The following is a 17,106-nucleotide window of genomic DNA, read 5'->3' on the forward strand; positions in this document are numbered from 1 at the left end:
ATAGTTGCCTTTGACTGAACTTAACCACCCAGGGGTACCTTACCTTTACCTTTACCTCTGTAGGACCTCTTTTCTGGGACCGCACCACTTTAGAATACAGGCTGAGCATCCGAATGGATGCTCTTGAGCATACACAAACTAGAACATCAAGCAAGGCATTATGTAGCTTACTCATCGCCTTCATAGGCTGCTTTTCAAAGTTTAAGAACTTCTGGTTTATTTTCATGTTAAATACTCCCCTGTATACAATTTAACCATGCTATCTGTCCATTCAAATAATCTGAGGAGAGCGTTGCTGTGAGAGGCAGCACCAGGTTAACGCACTAGGGAAAGGCTTCGAAAACAGAAGAACTAAACCAACAAGGAAGACTGTAGAGGCTGTGAAAGCTCGTTTTCTGGAGGTTTCCAAATAAACAACATTATTTATTACACATATTTAGTAAGGGATAAATTTCAAGTGTAAAAAAATGATTTTTATTTAACAAAATGCATGCACCAGTTACTAAAAGAAAAAAAATTACCTCTACCCATTTTTCATCAGACAGTCTAAAATATTCATTTAAAATATTGATAAGTAAATCAGAACAGTATTTTTTTTTAATGCTTATAAGCCTGTGTGGTGTAGTGGTTAGAGTGTTGGACTAGGACTTGGGAGACTGGGGTTCAAATCCCCACTGGGTGACCTTTGGGTCAGTTACTCACTCCCAGCCTAACCTACCTCATAGGGTTGTTGTGAGGATAAAACGGGGAGGAGGAGAACTATGTATGCCACCTCAAGCTCCTCGGAGGAATGGTGGGATATAAATGGAAATGATACCTACTAGAAACATGTGTTATGATGGTATTATCACCCCATGGTTTCAATTTATCTCCTTCATGGAAGGAAAACAAGCTTCTGAACATATTCCAGTAAAATATGTTCCAGTAAAATATGAGAACCAGTGTGGTGTAGTGGTTAAGAGCGGTAGACTCGTAATCTGGGGAACCGGGTTCGTGTCTCCACTCCTCCACATGCAGCTGCTGGGTGACCTTGGGCTAGTCACACTTCTTTGAAGTCTCTCAGCCTCGCTCACCTCACAGAGTGTTTGTTGTGGGGGAGGAAGGGAAAGGAGAATGTTAGCCGCTTTGAGACTCCTTCGGGTAGTGAAAAGCGGGATATCAAATCCAAAATACAGGTGCATACCTCACACACCCCACCTGTGATTTGCTTTCATAAAGTTTACACATCCAAATTCTCTCTCAACAGTTAGTGAGATTTCCTTCGTCTGTTTGTTTGCTCTAAACTCTCCCGAGAGCTCAGCTATAAGAGACTGAAGTGCAATTGGTGAGTTTCCTTTTCCTTTTCAATCCATATTAATGGCAGAGTTGCATTGTGCCCGATCCCTCCTTTTCGTTGCAAGCATTTAACTTTACTTCAAGTGTTTGTTTGTGTGCGTGCGTGCGTGCATGTGCGCAAGTAAATGTTTTGAGCAAGCATTAATTGGAAATACTTTCAGTACAGAATCATATTTAGGGTGAATACAAATACAAATGCAATACTTAAAAAGAGACTCCCACATGCGAAGACAGGCTCTGAAGGATGGAGCAGATGAGACCAACAGTGAATCCGACAGTCAAGAAGGCGGTTACTGCATGTGTTGTGGAGGGAAGTGATGGGCAAATGGGGCTCATCAAGAAATGGTAGCCCATCTAGAAGAAGGAAAACTCTGATCCTAAACCTCTGCTGCCTTGCAGGACATTTTCAGGAAGAGAAAAAGCTAAGGAGTAAACCCACACAAGTCCAGAGTGGAGTCCCTATGATGGTTCGATGGTGCTTCAAACGCCTCCTTCCGACATTTCCTGCAGCCAAGCTGGTGCCAAACATATGGCTGTGCTTTCCTTTGGATCACATCAGTGCCCAGGCTTGTGCCCCAGGGAGGTCACTTCGGTGATGCTAATACTGTACAGTGGTTTGACTTCACCAATGGAAGTGGGTGCACTCCATTGTGTCTTGAGACAGACAAGTGCCAATAACTTCAAAGGGAAGTCACAATGGCCTCATTCCACAGCTTCACAATTTGAATGACAGAGGAAGCTGCCTGATACGGCATCAGATCCATGGGTTGATCTAGCTCAGTATTGTCTATTGCACTGACTGGCAGCAGCATTTCAGACAATAATTTCTCCCAGTCGTACCTGGAGACACCAGGGTTTCGAACCTGGGACTTTCTGCATGCAAGGCAGAGCTTCCACCACTGCACTACGGCCCTTCCCCCAAAACAGGCATTGTAGCAAATCAAATGATAATCAACTAACCTACCTCACACTGAGCTGTTGTGTGGATTAAATGGAAAGGTGGGGGGAGAGAACCATGTGTGCTACCTTGAGCCCTTGAACGAAAAAGGCGCGATACAAATGCAATAAAAAAATAAATATCCGCCCATCTATCCCGCTCCTCCATACATCAGATGGGTAGGCTAACCTACCTTTTTTCTTTTTAAGAAAAATATTTTGTGTGTTGAACAACCTTAAGTGATCCACCTGTAACTTATTGAAGAAAACCAGTAACAAGTTACACAACAGCTTGCATTTTCCAGAGCTTGACCCTGCAGGTAGTGTGGTATTTTTGTACCAAATCAGGGGGCAATGAGTCCACTGACCAACAAGTGTTGCTATACAGTGGTACCTCTGGTTACGAACGGGATCCGTTCCGGAGCCCCGTTCGTAACCTGCGACATCTGTATCATGAAGTGCCGCGTCTGCGCATGTGCGCGACGTGATTCGGCACTTCTGCGCATGCACGTGGCGTCACCGCACACTTCTGCGCATGCGCGACGCAGCAAACCTGGAAGTAACCCGTTCCGTTACTTCCGGGTCGCCGCAGTGTGTATCCTGAACGTACACATCCCACAGCATAGGTAACACAAGGTATTACTGTATATGTTTCCTCATTGATGAAAAGATCTGTAGACTGTGATATGGCAAAAACATGGACCCTAAGGCAGGATTTAACTACAAACCACTTGATCAGCTAGGATTCCTGTTTGCCAAGCTTTGCCATTATAGCACCAGGTGGCAATATTTTGACATCTCAGGTACACATTAACTAAACTGATACTCAAAAACTTTAACCCCTGGAGTGTTTTGGCACAACCTTCTCTTTGCTGACTAGCTGACGCGCAAGGTGAATTCAACCTTGGGTCACACCAAGACTAACAGGATTAAAGAGTTTGTTTCCGTAGCATGAAGGCCTGCAATTATTTTCTTCTTTAAAGCTGAATTTCATGAGACGATTTTGCAAAAAGTGAAAGAAAGCAGAAATGTAACAGCCAACTGGAAAAGAATGCAGGTTAACAAATGTAATCTGGACAAACCTAAGACTTTGAGTTGCATCCAAATAAATCAGGACTTGTCCATTGATTTCAATGAGTCTGCTCACTGACTAAGTTAGGTATAACCGTTCATCATTACCTCCACATTTCAGAAGGCAGTACTATGCTAGTAGTTTTATTCTAGCCAGTAATACCCTAAAAGACTTCATTTATTTCTTCACTGTTGAAATAGCCAGTGTTGCTCAGAAAATCAGTGTGAAATATTATTTCACATATGGAACAACCAAACAAAAAGTGATATACCAGCTTTGTATCTTTGGCAATTTAACAATAAAACAAGGGTAACTGTTGAAATCTAACTACTCAGTCAAATGTTTAAAATTGATGCAAGTCTGAACCGTTATATTCTACATCAAAATAGGATTAAGAACATTACTGTCCAGTTGACTATAAACCTGATGCCAGTGGCCATATTTCAAGATGTAGCGAACGATACAATACAACAAATATGGAGATAAAAGGGCAACAGTAGGGAAAAAGAACAGACCTTCTAATGAAATGTCGCCAGTCATAAGACTGAGGTTCCCTGATCATTATTCCATTTATGAAAATATTTGACTATTTTAGAGCATTCCTCCATTTATTTGAAAGGTTTTCCCTCTGAAATCTATCCTAAGGGTGTGTCTACACCAACTGTTTTTCTCAGAATACATATATAGTACAGTACATTGCGGAGGCTGTTGGTGCAATCACAATCTTAGAGCCGATGGATCAATCAATCAATCAGGACATCACTCCTGTTTTGTTATAGGCAAGAAATGCCTGCATTCACATAATCCAAAATCCCATCTTAGCAAACTGGGATATGCACAAACTGTGTGCACAAATGCAGGTCTTCGTGTGCACATGATGCACCCTCCGACCACCCTAATAGTTTTATTTATTTATTTATTTATTTAAGCAGACCGCTCATGGTGATGGCAAATCTTTAAAAAGGCCTAATTTTTGGAAATAATATGGCATCATGGTATTAAGAAATGCATCAATAGTATACATAGCTCCTCACCCATCTCACTGCTTCTAAATAAGTTTTGCAAGACAGAGTCATTCAAGACCCAAAGTGTTCCTTTGCAATCTCTGCACGAGTCAGAACAACAACAACAAAAAAGTTAAGAACTACAGTTAACCTCCCAGTAGCACCTTAGAGACCAACTAAGTTTGTTCTTGGTATGAGCTTTCGTGTGCATGCACACTTCTTCAGATACCTACCTGTAACTACCTGTAACTACAGTTAACCTGTTGGCCCATCAGAAAAAGTTTCAAAAGTAACAGTCAAATTTTATCATGTGGTTAATGCTAAAATAAAAGCGAGTAAGCTTTTCAAAGTTTGCTTACCTTTCTGACCTTTTTTGTGGGCTCTAAGAAATCTATTACCTTGTTACTTATTATTCAAAGTTGACATTCTGGGAGGATACATCAGTCTAATGCTTGATTCAAATCTTTACCATTTTAAAAAAGAAAGAAAGAAACCAAGATGCAACAGTGGATACAATCCCAAATGTATATATATCTCACAAGTTTGAATCTGTAGGCAATCAATACCATGTAATAATACTAACACTTTAGATGTCGTACAAAACTTTCAGGACATCAAGGTTGAATACACAAACAAGAAAACTTACAGGGGGCAGTTCTAGGTGTACTTACCTAGAAGAAAGTCACGTTGAATTCACAGCAGCTTAGTTCCAGGTAAAACGTATAAAAAGGACTCAAGGAAGCTGCACAGACATGAATATATTCACCAGCATTAGGTACAAATTCAGTAAATACGGTATCACCAAGCTACACAAAGTCCAGTTACTTGAATCAGCACCTTCAATTGACTGTTTGTGTGCCTTATTCCAAGCCAGATATGCAGGGATGAAAAACGAGAGCGCTGTGTCTATTAAGACAGACACTTTACAAAATACACTGTACGGTTCAGTAAGATTAACATCGTTGGCTCAGTTGCCTTTTGAGCATCAGCCGGATTGCAAGCTTTGCTACAGAAGAAGAAGAAGAAGAACGCCGTCCTTCATGGGAAGAGCACTGCTTTCATAATCGGCAGAGCCACATTGCTACAGCAACCCTGTACTCCATGTACCCAAAAATTCTAGGCAGCAAAAATAACAAAGCACTGGAGGCCAAGGGAAAATATTCCCAGGCTCTCAAAATACTACAGTGCTCATGACATGTTACTCCGTATTTTCCGTAGCTTACGAGCTGCCTGCAGACCTCAGAAGGGCGGCTAAGCTTCTTTTCACCATAATTACCATGACCATTCTTAAAACGTATGTACTGTATTATATATAAATATATATGGTATGCACAAATCCATTTTTGGCTTTATACCAACTCTAGAAATAATTATTCTGAGTTTCCTGCATAGAACGCAGCTCATTTTAATGACCACTGCCTATAAGATTGCGCGCACCCCTTCCAAAAGAAATGATTCTCTCCAAACCAGCAATGAGCATTTCCCTAGTTTCTGCCCTCCAGTAGCCAACACCAGTGATCTTTCAGCTCCATATTTAAGTAGGATCACCGAGGTTAATGAGGCCCACACGTACACTGTCAAAAACGTCACTCCTGGCTGTGAAAACATAAGAAAGCTGGAGCTCTGTGCTATAAAGTGTGAGATGTATGGATAGCCATAAAGCAAATAAACATGGCTCCTCCTGAACTGGCTTTTTGGGGTGGGGTGAGGAGACTTAACTCACCTTGCTGGGACCTATTTCTGAGTAGACATGACTATGGTTGCACTGAAATTCTCCTGAAATTAAGAGGACAGAGTTGTCGCAGTCCTACAACATCCTCTCGACAGCAGGGGAAATGAAAGGGCGATAGGGCAGGCTGCAAAGTTATTTACCATCTCACACATTTTGGAATCATTAACTAGTCGCCTTTGTCAGGCCTGCAGTATCGCTGCAAACTGAGGGAGAAATGCTTTTCTGGACTCCCACCTTGCTTACCAGCAGGCAGAGTACAATAAGTCATTCTCAGTTTTTTGCCTTGGAAGTTTGGAGAAGGAACGGGGAACCTGTGGCCCCACTCTGATGTTGATGGGACTCCCAAACCCTCTGGGTCAGGAATGCTGGCAGCATTCATGTTCCCCACTTGTGGTCCAGAGCTTGTTGTTGTTCAGTCGTTCAGTCGTGTCCGACTCTTCGTGACCCCATGGACCAGAGCACGCCAGGCACGCCTATCCTTCACTGCCTCCCGCAGTTTGGCCAAACTCATGTTAGTAGCTTCGAGAACACTGTCCAACCATCTCATCCTCTGTCGTCCCCTTCTCCTTGTGCCCTCCATCTTTCCCAACATCAGGGTCTTTTCTAGGGAGTCTTCTCTTCTCATGAGGTGGCCAAAGTACTGGAGCCTCAACTTCAGGATCTGTCCTTCTAGTGAGCACTCAGGGCTGATTTCTTTGAGAATGGATAGGTTTGATCTTCTTGCAGTCCATGGGACTCTCAAGAGTCTCCTCCAGCACCATAATTCAAGAGCAGGCTTCCTCAAAATCTGCCCTCCAGATGTTTTTGGCCTACAACTCCCATGATCCCTAGCTAGCAGGACCAGTGGTCAGGGATGATGGGAATTGTAGTCTCAAAACATCTGGAGGGCCAAGTTTGAGGAAGCCGGGTCCAGAGCATAGACCGACTGGTTAGGCAATGCAAGACCCCACCAGATCCCACCTCCAGCGGTCTTTTTTTTTTAGAATTAAAACAAAAAATTCTTATTTAGATCAGTATAAGAGAGTGGAAGAAAAGAGGGAGATGCTTTAAGAGAAAGAAAACATGTCTAAGGAAGACCTAGTAACTTACAAAACCTCTTCAGCCAACAAAGGAGCATGAGTCACCCTAGGGAAGTTCTACGAAGCATTGATGGAAGATATCGAGAACATTGAAAGCTTAATCCTTTTATCTCAGAGGGTCAGGAAATGACCATGTGTGAAGGAGATCCACCAATCAGGGGAAGCCAGCTCTACTTGGAATCTCTGACCACTAGCGTTCGCCAACAGCCCAATCAGGTGGGACAAGGGTGCAAATGGCGCCAACTTCCTCTTGATGTGTGTGTGTGTGTGTAGGGGGAGAGACATCCCCTATGAGGAAGGAGGAGTTGCTTTGAGCATAACATGCACTCAGCATGGAGCACCAATAGGAACCCAAAGGTTCTCTTAAAAGCACAGAAAGTGTGGGTGGGTGCTGCCTTTTCATTACTGGACCTCATTTATTATAAAAAAGCAATTGCAGGATAAGCAGACGTTCAAAGCACACATTTGATGGCTGGGTTCACTCTGAGCCACTTTATCTTTATGGCCTCACACTGTGCACAGATTAGCAACTTCCAAGAATACTGTAGGTCCTCAACCTTGCCAGATTCTTACTACCTCCAGAACTTTCAGATAAGAAAAGAAAAAGAACACTTTCAAATTGCACAGGATAAGGAACTTATGGCCCACCAGATGTTGATGGCTGCGTTGGCTGAGGCAGATGGGAGTTGTAGTTCATCTGTGGGGGGGGGGGGCAAAGGTTAGCTGCCTACTCACTCACCAGCTTGGGAAAGGGGGAGTACTGCTGTCTTATTTAAGTCCTCCCTAAATATGGAGCTGAAACAGACTCAAATTTTCATGAACACACTATCTGGACTTAGACAAGTCCCTTTCTCTCAACCCACTTCTCTGCAGTATGGAGATAAAATTACTGACCTGTCTTACAGGGCTATTGCAAGGATTACAAATGATACAAAGTTAAGTGCTTTGAACACTTGCAAGAGCCGCTATATAAATGCCGAGGACAATTCTCATCACCGAAAGTTCTCGTGAAACTATCATAATTTTTTTCTCTGTGTTTATGGAATTGACGCTAGAGCCACACACACACACCCAAAAATATTGCCCCTCTTTTTTTTTGCAGCAACATTTTCACCCCAATCAAAATGGGAAAGGCGGAGAGAAATTTCAGAAAATTTTGAAGACTGGCTTACCTTAGTTTTAATTTTTCAAGACAATGTGCAAAAATGGGGGGGCGGGCAGGCAGGTGTGTGTGTGTGTGTGTGTGTGTGTGCGCGCACACACACACACACTCATGCACACACACACTGTAAACTTTAAAAAGCCTTACAAACTTTAAAAGCACTGCCCCCCTCCTACTCTCTCTAAAAACTCCTGAAATTCTAAAACTCTAAAAACTCCTGAAATGCACCCCTCAAGTCTTTGGGGTGCTCTCTTTTCACCTGTCCTCCTGCTAATTTCTAAATAGGCTGATATTTCTGGTCCAGCTCTATCTCTCATTATCAGCCCAGCTTCAATTCCTTCCATCAGATATCTGCCTGCTTCAAGAGTTTGATTTGTTTAGACAAGCAGTTAAGCCTTTCCTATTCAAGCAGACATTTGGCCTTTCCTAAACGCTGGAGTGTTTCTCTGGTTTTTGGAATTTCCCTGCAAATGTTTGCTTTTAGACCACATTGTTTCCTTTAAAATCTTAATTTTCTTGGGAGGGTTACATTTTACATTAGTTTCCAATCATTTCCCCCTTTGAGTACCCTTTGAGAATCAGTATAAACAAAAAGGAGAGCTTTATACATTTCTAAACAAAAACAATAAAGACTAACAAATTGAGTGCAGCAGCCTAGTAGCTTATCTGACGCAAAAGAAAACAGCAACATAAAATCCAGTTGGACAAATAGCAAATCTCGTTTGCTTTTTTTTTTTTAAGCAATCTAAACAAATTATTCCACGGTTAATTTTTACAGTACAATGCAAGTGGCAATTTGAATGAATGAAAATGAAACAAATTCATTCTTAACCACTTTGCATGGCAGGCATTGTTTTGCGTTTTAGAAATAGGCTAGAATGCTATGTACAGTTCACAGAAAGGTCATATAGAGGGTGAAGAGGAAAAAGAAGAGATACCGGTACTGTTTTAGTTTAGGTCGGGGTGACCAAACTTTGAGGGCCCAGTGGCCCTTTTGCAAACAAGAGAAACTGCTGTAGGCACCGCATACAAACCATATCCTAATGCTATTGGCTACAGTAGGTGGCTTTTTCCAAGCCTAATTTCAGCATGGGGACGATGACACTTTAGGCACCACAAAATGCCACTTGAAGCCCTACCTCATTCAATGCCCTTCACTTTGCCATACACAGAACGGCAACCATCAGTTGCTTCACACATCCTTATTTTGCGCAGGCGTTTTCTGACCCATAAGATCATTCAAGACCCTGTTTTGTGTGTCAAAATCCCCCAAATTCATATTCTATATGTTTTTAACATTGCTGTTTTATTGGTTTTGGGCTGCATTTTTAACTACATTGTGTGTTTTTTTAAATACGATACATGTCGAGTGGTTTATATATATGTTTTTAAATAAATAAAAATTTATTTACATAATTAAGGCCACCATGGTGACAACCCCCGGTTTAGGCAGCTGTTAGGCTGCCTTTGTGCCTTATAAAATTGGGACCTCTGGTCCAATCCATATGAGATTTAGGAAGTCTGATGTTCAGGGGTGAATCTGATTGGACTGAACATACCAGAGTTAGCCACAACAAAAGGATGGCCAAATCTTTCACTGAAATCGACAAGAAAACAAGGAGATATTTGCACTCCCTCATTAATTCCCATAAAACCACATAAAATCCCCATAAAACTGCATAAAACTACATAAAATAGTGGTGCTGGCTGCCACCCAGTTCTCCAAATATACTTCTTTAAGATTTATACCAGAAGATTAGAAAATGGCTGTTGTAGTGAAGTGACTGAAGATACATTTTGCATGCAGAAGATTCCAACCAGGAAGGGCTAGGATGAAGACTTGCCCGAGACCCCAATCAGTGTAGACATGTACTGAGCTAGATGGACCAATAATCTGCCTAAAGCAGAGTCCTCTGTTCCTCAGATTCAAGTATACACACGGTTAGAAAACAGACTGGGCTTGTGCTGCAACCATTACATGTGCTGCATGCCATTAACATTTCTACTGCAGCCGTCTCCGCTGAGAAGTATCGCTGACTTTGGTTCACAGAGGTCTGCCTAATGTGCAGACATATGGTATTAAAAATGACTGGAGGAATGCATCATGACAGACAAAGGTGCTGAAGAACTTCATAATTCGAAGGAGAAACATTCAATCTGCATATGATCTTGGAAAAATATGCTCCCCAAACACCAGCATTTCTATTGCATCCATTGCTTTTGTTTTGTTTTGTTTTGTTTTGTTACCAGTGCACTGGAGTTTTCAGTTACATGTTTAGGAAGCTGAGAAAAATGACTAAACTTTAATTCAATCATTGTACATTTTTACAAACAGTCTCATTGCTAAATCCACATCAGCCCAACCCAAACAGTGTTTCTCTCCAGACACAGAGGCAATTGCACCAGAAAGGGAATGTGGCAATATGGCAAGTTGAGGAAGATGATCACAATTAAGACCCTTGCAACTGCCCTAGACAACTAGAATGTTGCATCTCCCTGAGAAAGTCATAGAATCAGAGAACTGTAGATTTGGAAGGGACCACGGGTGGGTGTGAGTCCAACTCCCTGCAATGCAGGAATTTTCTGCACAATTTCATATGGAAGGGAATGTTCAATACAGAATTGGGGGACACACAAAGCTTTATTCCTTTTCCTCTTTTCTGCAGTACAGCCGGCAAGAGGCATTTAATTTCCAAAGTTAATTTCTGCTGTTGCAAGGTAACAATATCAGGCCTCTGACCCTATTTGGTTGCTTACGTTGCCAAGGATGAAAATACAGATTTCTATTTAACCAAGAGTTTTTCTTTTCCTGCAGTAACTGAGAGAAGTATACATGGGGTCCCCTCTGGCACCAGGTCACCCAAAGAGGCTCAAGGCACAGAAAAAAACTGAATCCAACCCATACCTAACATTCTGTCCATTTCAACACTACAGCAACTTCCCTGGAAAAAGCACTAAGCTCCGAGGCAAATTTCAGCACTATATTTAGAGAGCCGTGGCTTAATGCAGGAACAAAGCCAGCATCCAAACCGACAGACAGCCAGAATCATGTTTCACTTGTTTGCATAGAAACATCTCCAGTCGCTATACAGTTACACCATTTTATAACGTTCCTTTCTTTCTCTCCTTTTCCCACAATCCAGCCACGGAGCATCCCAGAACCAAAGAATCAACACAGGGTCTGAAGAGAACAAGAACAAGTTCATTTCGGGCACAATTCTAAGTGCCAGCTCTCACCTCCAAAGCTCTAAGGCTGTGGCCATCCAGGTGTTACAGGTGAACTACAACACCCCATCACCCCTGACCATTGGTCATACACATTGGGAATGATGAGAGTTGGAGACCAGAGGTTCTCCATCCCCGCCTTCAATTTGCTGAGTTTTCTCAGGAATCACCTAATCCTGCATGAATCAGTCTGGAAACTCCACTCAGCTTCTGGAAGTCCTTCTTGCAGCTCCAGAACTGGCATGAATGGATGCTTTAGTTGAGTCGCCGCTATAATTTACTTTAAACGGATATTAACAACCAAGGCTATTTTCATAAGACAGATCTCATTGTCTACATTTCCTTCCTCCTGAATTCAAATCTAATACATTTGTTGGCCGAAAGTGCAAACCGTTTCAAACCCCTTTACTTCTTCAATACCCTACTCCGAATTCTAAACATTCAATACAAGTTCTTAAGGGTTTTCTGTTCCATTTTGTCACAGGTGAAGGGAAGGGGGGGGGAAACCTTCCAGAAATTCAAAACACCTCTGCAGTTCCACGGCAATTGCTCACACCTCTACACTAGTATTTTGAGCCAAATAAACTTTGTTGTATTTATCTAAGCAAGACGTAAACAGAAAAAAGAAAAGGCAGCATGAGTAATCGTTCTGAATTTCATCTGCAATCAAAACATATCCACAAACATTTAAACTTAAGGTGTATTCTGTATTCAGAGAGGGAGAAACTCCCCACTGTATGCCCACACAGATCATGAAACAACCACACAACCAGCTAAATCATTTCCACTTTCAACGGCCTCTTCCCACATGCAAACCTCAATTTGGTTTCATATTTGCTTATTACTGTACATGCACACATATCCTGCCTTTCACCCATAAAACTCAGGCAGCAAAGAGACCTAAACATGCTCTGATTCAGCAAACCTGTTGCATCATGTACCTTCAGGTATGTGTTAGTACAACGGATGAGGGCTGATCAACATAAACTCAATTCAGACACGGTGGGAGATTCCTGCTGCTGGGTGGTTCATCTCACCAGGTCAGTGACAGTCAATGGAAATGTGAAGGTCTCCAAATTTTTGGAAACAATTTGTTCTGGATTTTCTTCCAGGCCTTCACATCTGTAATGGTCATCCTAGCACTGGGGAGGGTTGCACGCCCCCTGAAGAAAGACATTCCCAGTCTGGGGGTGCTCTGCTCATTGATCCGCCTTTGTCATTGGAGGTGCAGGTTACTGCCATAGACCACTAGACCATTTCCTACCAAGTTACGCTGGCATTCCAGTTTCTGCTGATACACCAGCCAAGGGCATCCCCAACAGGCTGGCCTCATTATCCAGATTAGACTGCTGCAATTCATTACACATGGGACTGCCCTTCACAGATGGCCTGGAAGCTTCAATCGATGCAAAATGCAGCTGCCAGGGTCTCAGATGGAACTACATGTTACAATCATATTATACCTGGGCTTTGCCAGCTGTGCTGGCTCCCAGTTAGATATCCACACTCAACTGAAAGTGCTGTTTTGACCTTTAAAGTACTTCATGGCTTGCAACGAGGGCACCTAAAGGACTCTTATTTCCTCCACATGTGCTTGCCCATATCCTAAGGTCTTTCTTCAGGTGCCCCTCCATCTAAGATATGACTACAGGGTCCATTTCGTGCTGGCATCTCCAAGAGGCTTCCATGGCTGCCTACCTTAATGCAATTTCGGTACCTAGCAAACCCTTCTAGCCTCTGTGCATTGCCATAATGCTGTTCCCTCCCATCCTTTCAACTGCCACTCCTGATATTGTGTATTTAATGTTGCTTAATGTTCTTGTTTTTAAAAGGCAATTGAACCAAATTGCCCTGGGAATGCACTGAAAGGTGAAGTATAAATGAAATAAAGTGCAAATATAAAACTTATGCCGGCAAGACTACACATTTGGTTCTCCCTTCATGAACATTTTTTGCATGTGCTCAATGGGCTCAGTATGCTTTTTTTACAGCCTGATCCTACACATGCTTACTTTAAGAGTAAGCCCATTTGAGGGACAGGATCCCAGAATTTCCCAACAAACTTTATTGCTGCCTAGTGCCATTAAAAAAAACAAAAAACTCTCCATCAATTAACTATTAAATATTAGTAAAAAGGAGAGAAACTTTTCACAAAGTACTCAGTGGCAGGGTGAAGGGGTTTGATGCAAAGTAATCTCTTTTCAGGGAGCTTGCCAGTCTCATTTCTTTCATTCAACAAGCCATCTCTCCAGTGGTCTAAATTCTGCAGGCTTCTCAGGGGCCCTGCGCTTCCTGAAAAGTTCACAAAGTCCCAGGCTGGGCTTTCCTGTAGGTGTGGGAACGTGGGGAAGCTACATTTCATGCACTTGGCAGCCAGCTGTTGCTTGCTTTTAAGTTAAGACTTTATTCAAAAATAAACCACTATGGAGATATTTTAAAAGGTATATAAGACAACTTGCCTTAAATAGAAAATCAGCTCATCCCCTGCTCTCAGGCCCTCTGTACCAACTTCCCCAAGGTTTCCAGGCTTCAGTTAAAGCCCAGGGGAAGAGGTAGCTCATCCCATTGGGCTTTATCAGGTAAGAATTCTGCAGCCTTCCCTGGGGACCATGCTTCCTGAAAGGCACATGAACTCTGAAGCTAGGGAAGCTATGGAGCACCAGAGAAGCCTTTTCTAGAAAGAAAACATGCACCACCTGCAGCCCTCTCACGATATAAGGTCTGCTCGAGACTGCACACACAGTATGCAAAGTTCAAAACTGCCCTGAGAATGCAGCTTGGCAAATCTGCCAATTTCAGCTTCTCATCCCCCCACTTTTAAGTTCAGTTCTCTGCAGTTCCGTTATCCATTTTTCAATCCACCAACATTTTAGTGCTACTGTCCTTAATGGATAGGTGCAACTTTGCTCGCTATACCCATTTCCGCAGAGCAGAGCAAATGCGTATTTGTAATTTCATTTAATATCTGCATTTTTACACCCATTACTCGGCTGGGGAGCTGCACTGCAGAATTCAGAAAAGTGTTGATTTCGAAGAATGCCTTTTGGTTTCAGTTCGCCTATTGTTTCGAAAAGCGAGAATTAGGATGGTTTGCCTTTAAGTGCAAAGTGAATTGAATTCCTCCCCCCAATCTCTAGAAAACCCCAACACCTCTTTTGCAACAAAATAAAAAATAAAAAAATTCCTTCCAGTAGCACCTTAGCGACCAACTAGGTTTGTTCTTGGTATGAGCTTCCGTGTGCATGCACACTTCTTCAGATACCCTCTTTTGCAGGGGGGGAATTGGGATGACTTTTGGGGGCACAGGACTCAACTGCCTTTTTCTCTTACCTGAAACCCTTCCTGGGCAATTAAAACAAACTGGTTGGCTGAAATGGCCAAACACTGCTTTCAAGCAACTCTGTTGGGAGCCAGATACTCCTGGCAATGACCTTGGATTACTTTCACTGGATGTTCTGCCAATACCACCTCCAGATGATCTCCCCAGAGAGGAAAAGGAATAGCTCTGAGTCACTCTTTGCCCTCTCACTCTCTCCAATGTATCACAGGCCATCTGCAATCCGTAACCGTGATAACTCAAACAAAATCCAATATTCCCAAAGGGAAAGAAAGGGAAAAAAGATGGGGGGGACCGGGCAAGGGTCTTCAGCAGCCTTTTTCAACTTTGGGTCCCCATATTTCTTTTGGATTACAACTTTCATCATTCCTAGCTAGCAGCACCCGTGGTTAGGGATGGTGGGTCCCCAGTTGTCGTTGGACTACAACTCCTATCATATCCAAACTAGCAGGTTAGGGATTGATGGGAGTTGTAGTCCAACAATATCTGGGGACCCAAGGTTGAGAAAGGCTGGTCTACTGGTACAGTATAGACAAGGGAGAACACAAATATCTTTCACTGCGTTCGCTGCCGTTACATTGAAAACAACTAATCAGAACCGAAACCAACATACTCGCAAACTGAAGTGTTGATTTACTCTCCCACGGTCCTAAGCGCTTTTTGAATAAATACAAATTTAAAAGCCACTCTCAGTGGGATCGAGGGTGCTTAGGGAACCGCCGATTGGCGGATCCCGGAATTCAAACGGAGAAATCGATTATCCAGCTGCGGCTGCCAATTCTAGACCGCGTCTCTGAGCAGCGTCTCGACCTTTAGGAGAGCCCAGCTTAGACCGGGTAGTCTCTCCCGCTTCCCCTCCAGGGGCTTTGATCCAACAGCCGGGGTGGGCGGAAAATAGGAATCGGTTTCCCTTCTGGGAAAATAACCACAGCTGGGGGCGGGGAAAGGAGGGGGAGAGAAGTCGCTGTTAAGAAAAAAGGGCAAAAAGAGGCAAAAAGGACTCAGCTGTGAGCAAGCAACTTTGGGAATAGCGTCCGAAATAGGGAGAGATGTTGGGGGGGGGGGTGTGGAATGAAAGAGAGAGATGTGGGGAGGGGGGAGTGTCAAGCTGCGTCTCTAAGCATTCCTCCTGTCCCAGAAGCGGAATCCGAATCAATGGAAGTCGCTGCCCAATAATTTCGGGTCGAAGTGTCCTTCCCCACGAACCCAGGTCTCACCAAGCTTCCCTGGACGCAAATTCCATAGGAGTCCTGGGCACTTACCCCCGAGTAAGCCGCTTCAGGACCGAAAGCCGCATCAGCGCCGGCGAGACCGGGATCGCCCTGCCATTCCCACGGCTTTCCAAGCCCGACATCCCCTTTGAAACACACCCACCCGCCCCAAAGAACTCCCCCGGTTGCGCCCCTCACCTTCTCACGCCGCCTCTCCTCCGCCCCGCCGGCGCGCTTCTCCATGACCCGCGGTGCCAGGCGTGCTGGGCCGGGCCGGCCCCACCTCCGCTGGGCTCGGCTCCTGCGCAGCCCCAACAGGAAGCCGGAGACTGGCGGGGAGGCAGCGGGAGCAGCCCGGCGCCCTCCGAGCGGGATGGGCGCGCGGGGACCGAGGAGACGGTCTGTGCGCTTTGGCGCCGGGCCTCGTGCGCCCTGGAGCTGGGGAGCCTTTTGGAGAGGTGGCGGCGGGGTCCGTCGCTGGCGAGGGCGAATGGGTCCGAGCGAGAGGCTCCGAGGCCTGGCAGGCGGCGAGCGCAGTTCAGAAGAGCAGCAGCAGCAGCCTATGGAAAAGGTTCGGCTTGTGGCTCCAGCGGCGGAAGGAGGAGCTGGAGAGGGACAAGCAACAAGCGCCTTCTGTGCGGCTGCCTGCGAGCTGCCAAGTGTCTCGCTGCCCCTGGCCGCCTCTTGACCCCAGTGGTGGGGCCTTCAGGGGCAGGATTTGGAGGGCAGGACTAGTCCAGGGGTCCGCTCAGCAGAAGGGGCAATACTACTAGGACCCCCAAACTCAGCTGGGCACATTTTGAAGTACAACTAAAGGCTCCCCCACCCCCACTGTCAGACCAAGCAAAGTCTAAAATTACCACTTAAGCTGCGCCACCGTGGGATAACTCCACAGGGCTAACTAATCCCGTATTTCATATCGGATCATCTTTTTCCGCCGGAGCGCCCACGTGTCTGGATACTTAGGCACGAGCGGCAAGAAAATCTACGTTCTTATCATGAGTTGTGTTGTG

The 17,106-nt window shown here is 44.2% G+C and overlaps 1 protein-coding gene across 1 annotated transcript in view; it reads right to left on the minus strand.

Annotated features, from left to right (window-relative positions):
- LIFR (LIF receptor subunit alpha) overlaps positions 1 to 16,762 on the minus strand; it is a 76,943-nt gene extending 60,181 nt beyond the window's left edge. Inside the window, exon 1 of the mRNA XM_033164674.1 lies at positions 16,292 to 16,762. The gene's annotated coding sequence lies outside the window, so the exon portion shown is untranslated. The remainder of the gene's footprint in view (positions 1 to 16,291) is intronic.
- Between the last annotated feature and the right edge of the window lie 344 nt (positions 16,763 to 17,106).

Source organism: Lacerta agilis, chromosome 11 (assembly GCF_009819535.1).
Source record: "Lacerta agilis isolate rLacAgi1 chromosome 11, rLacAgi1.pri, whole genome shotgun sequence".
NCBI classification, from domain to species: domain Eukaryota; kingdom Metazoa; phylum Chordata; class Lepidosauria; order Squamata; family Lacertidae; genus Lacerta; species Lacerta agilis.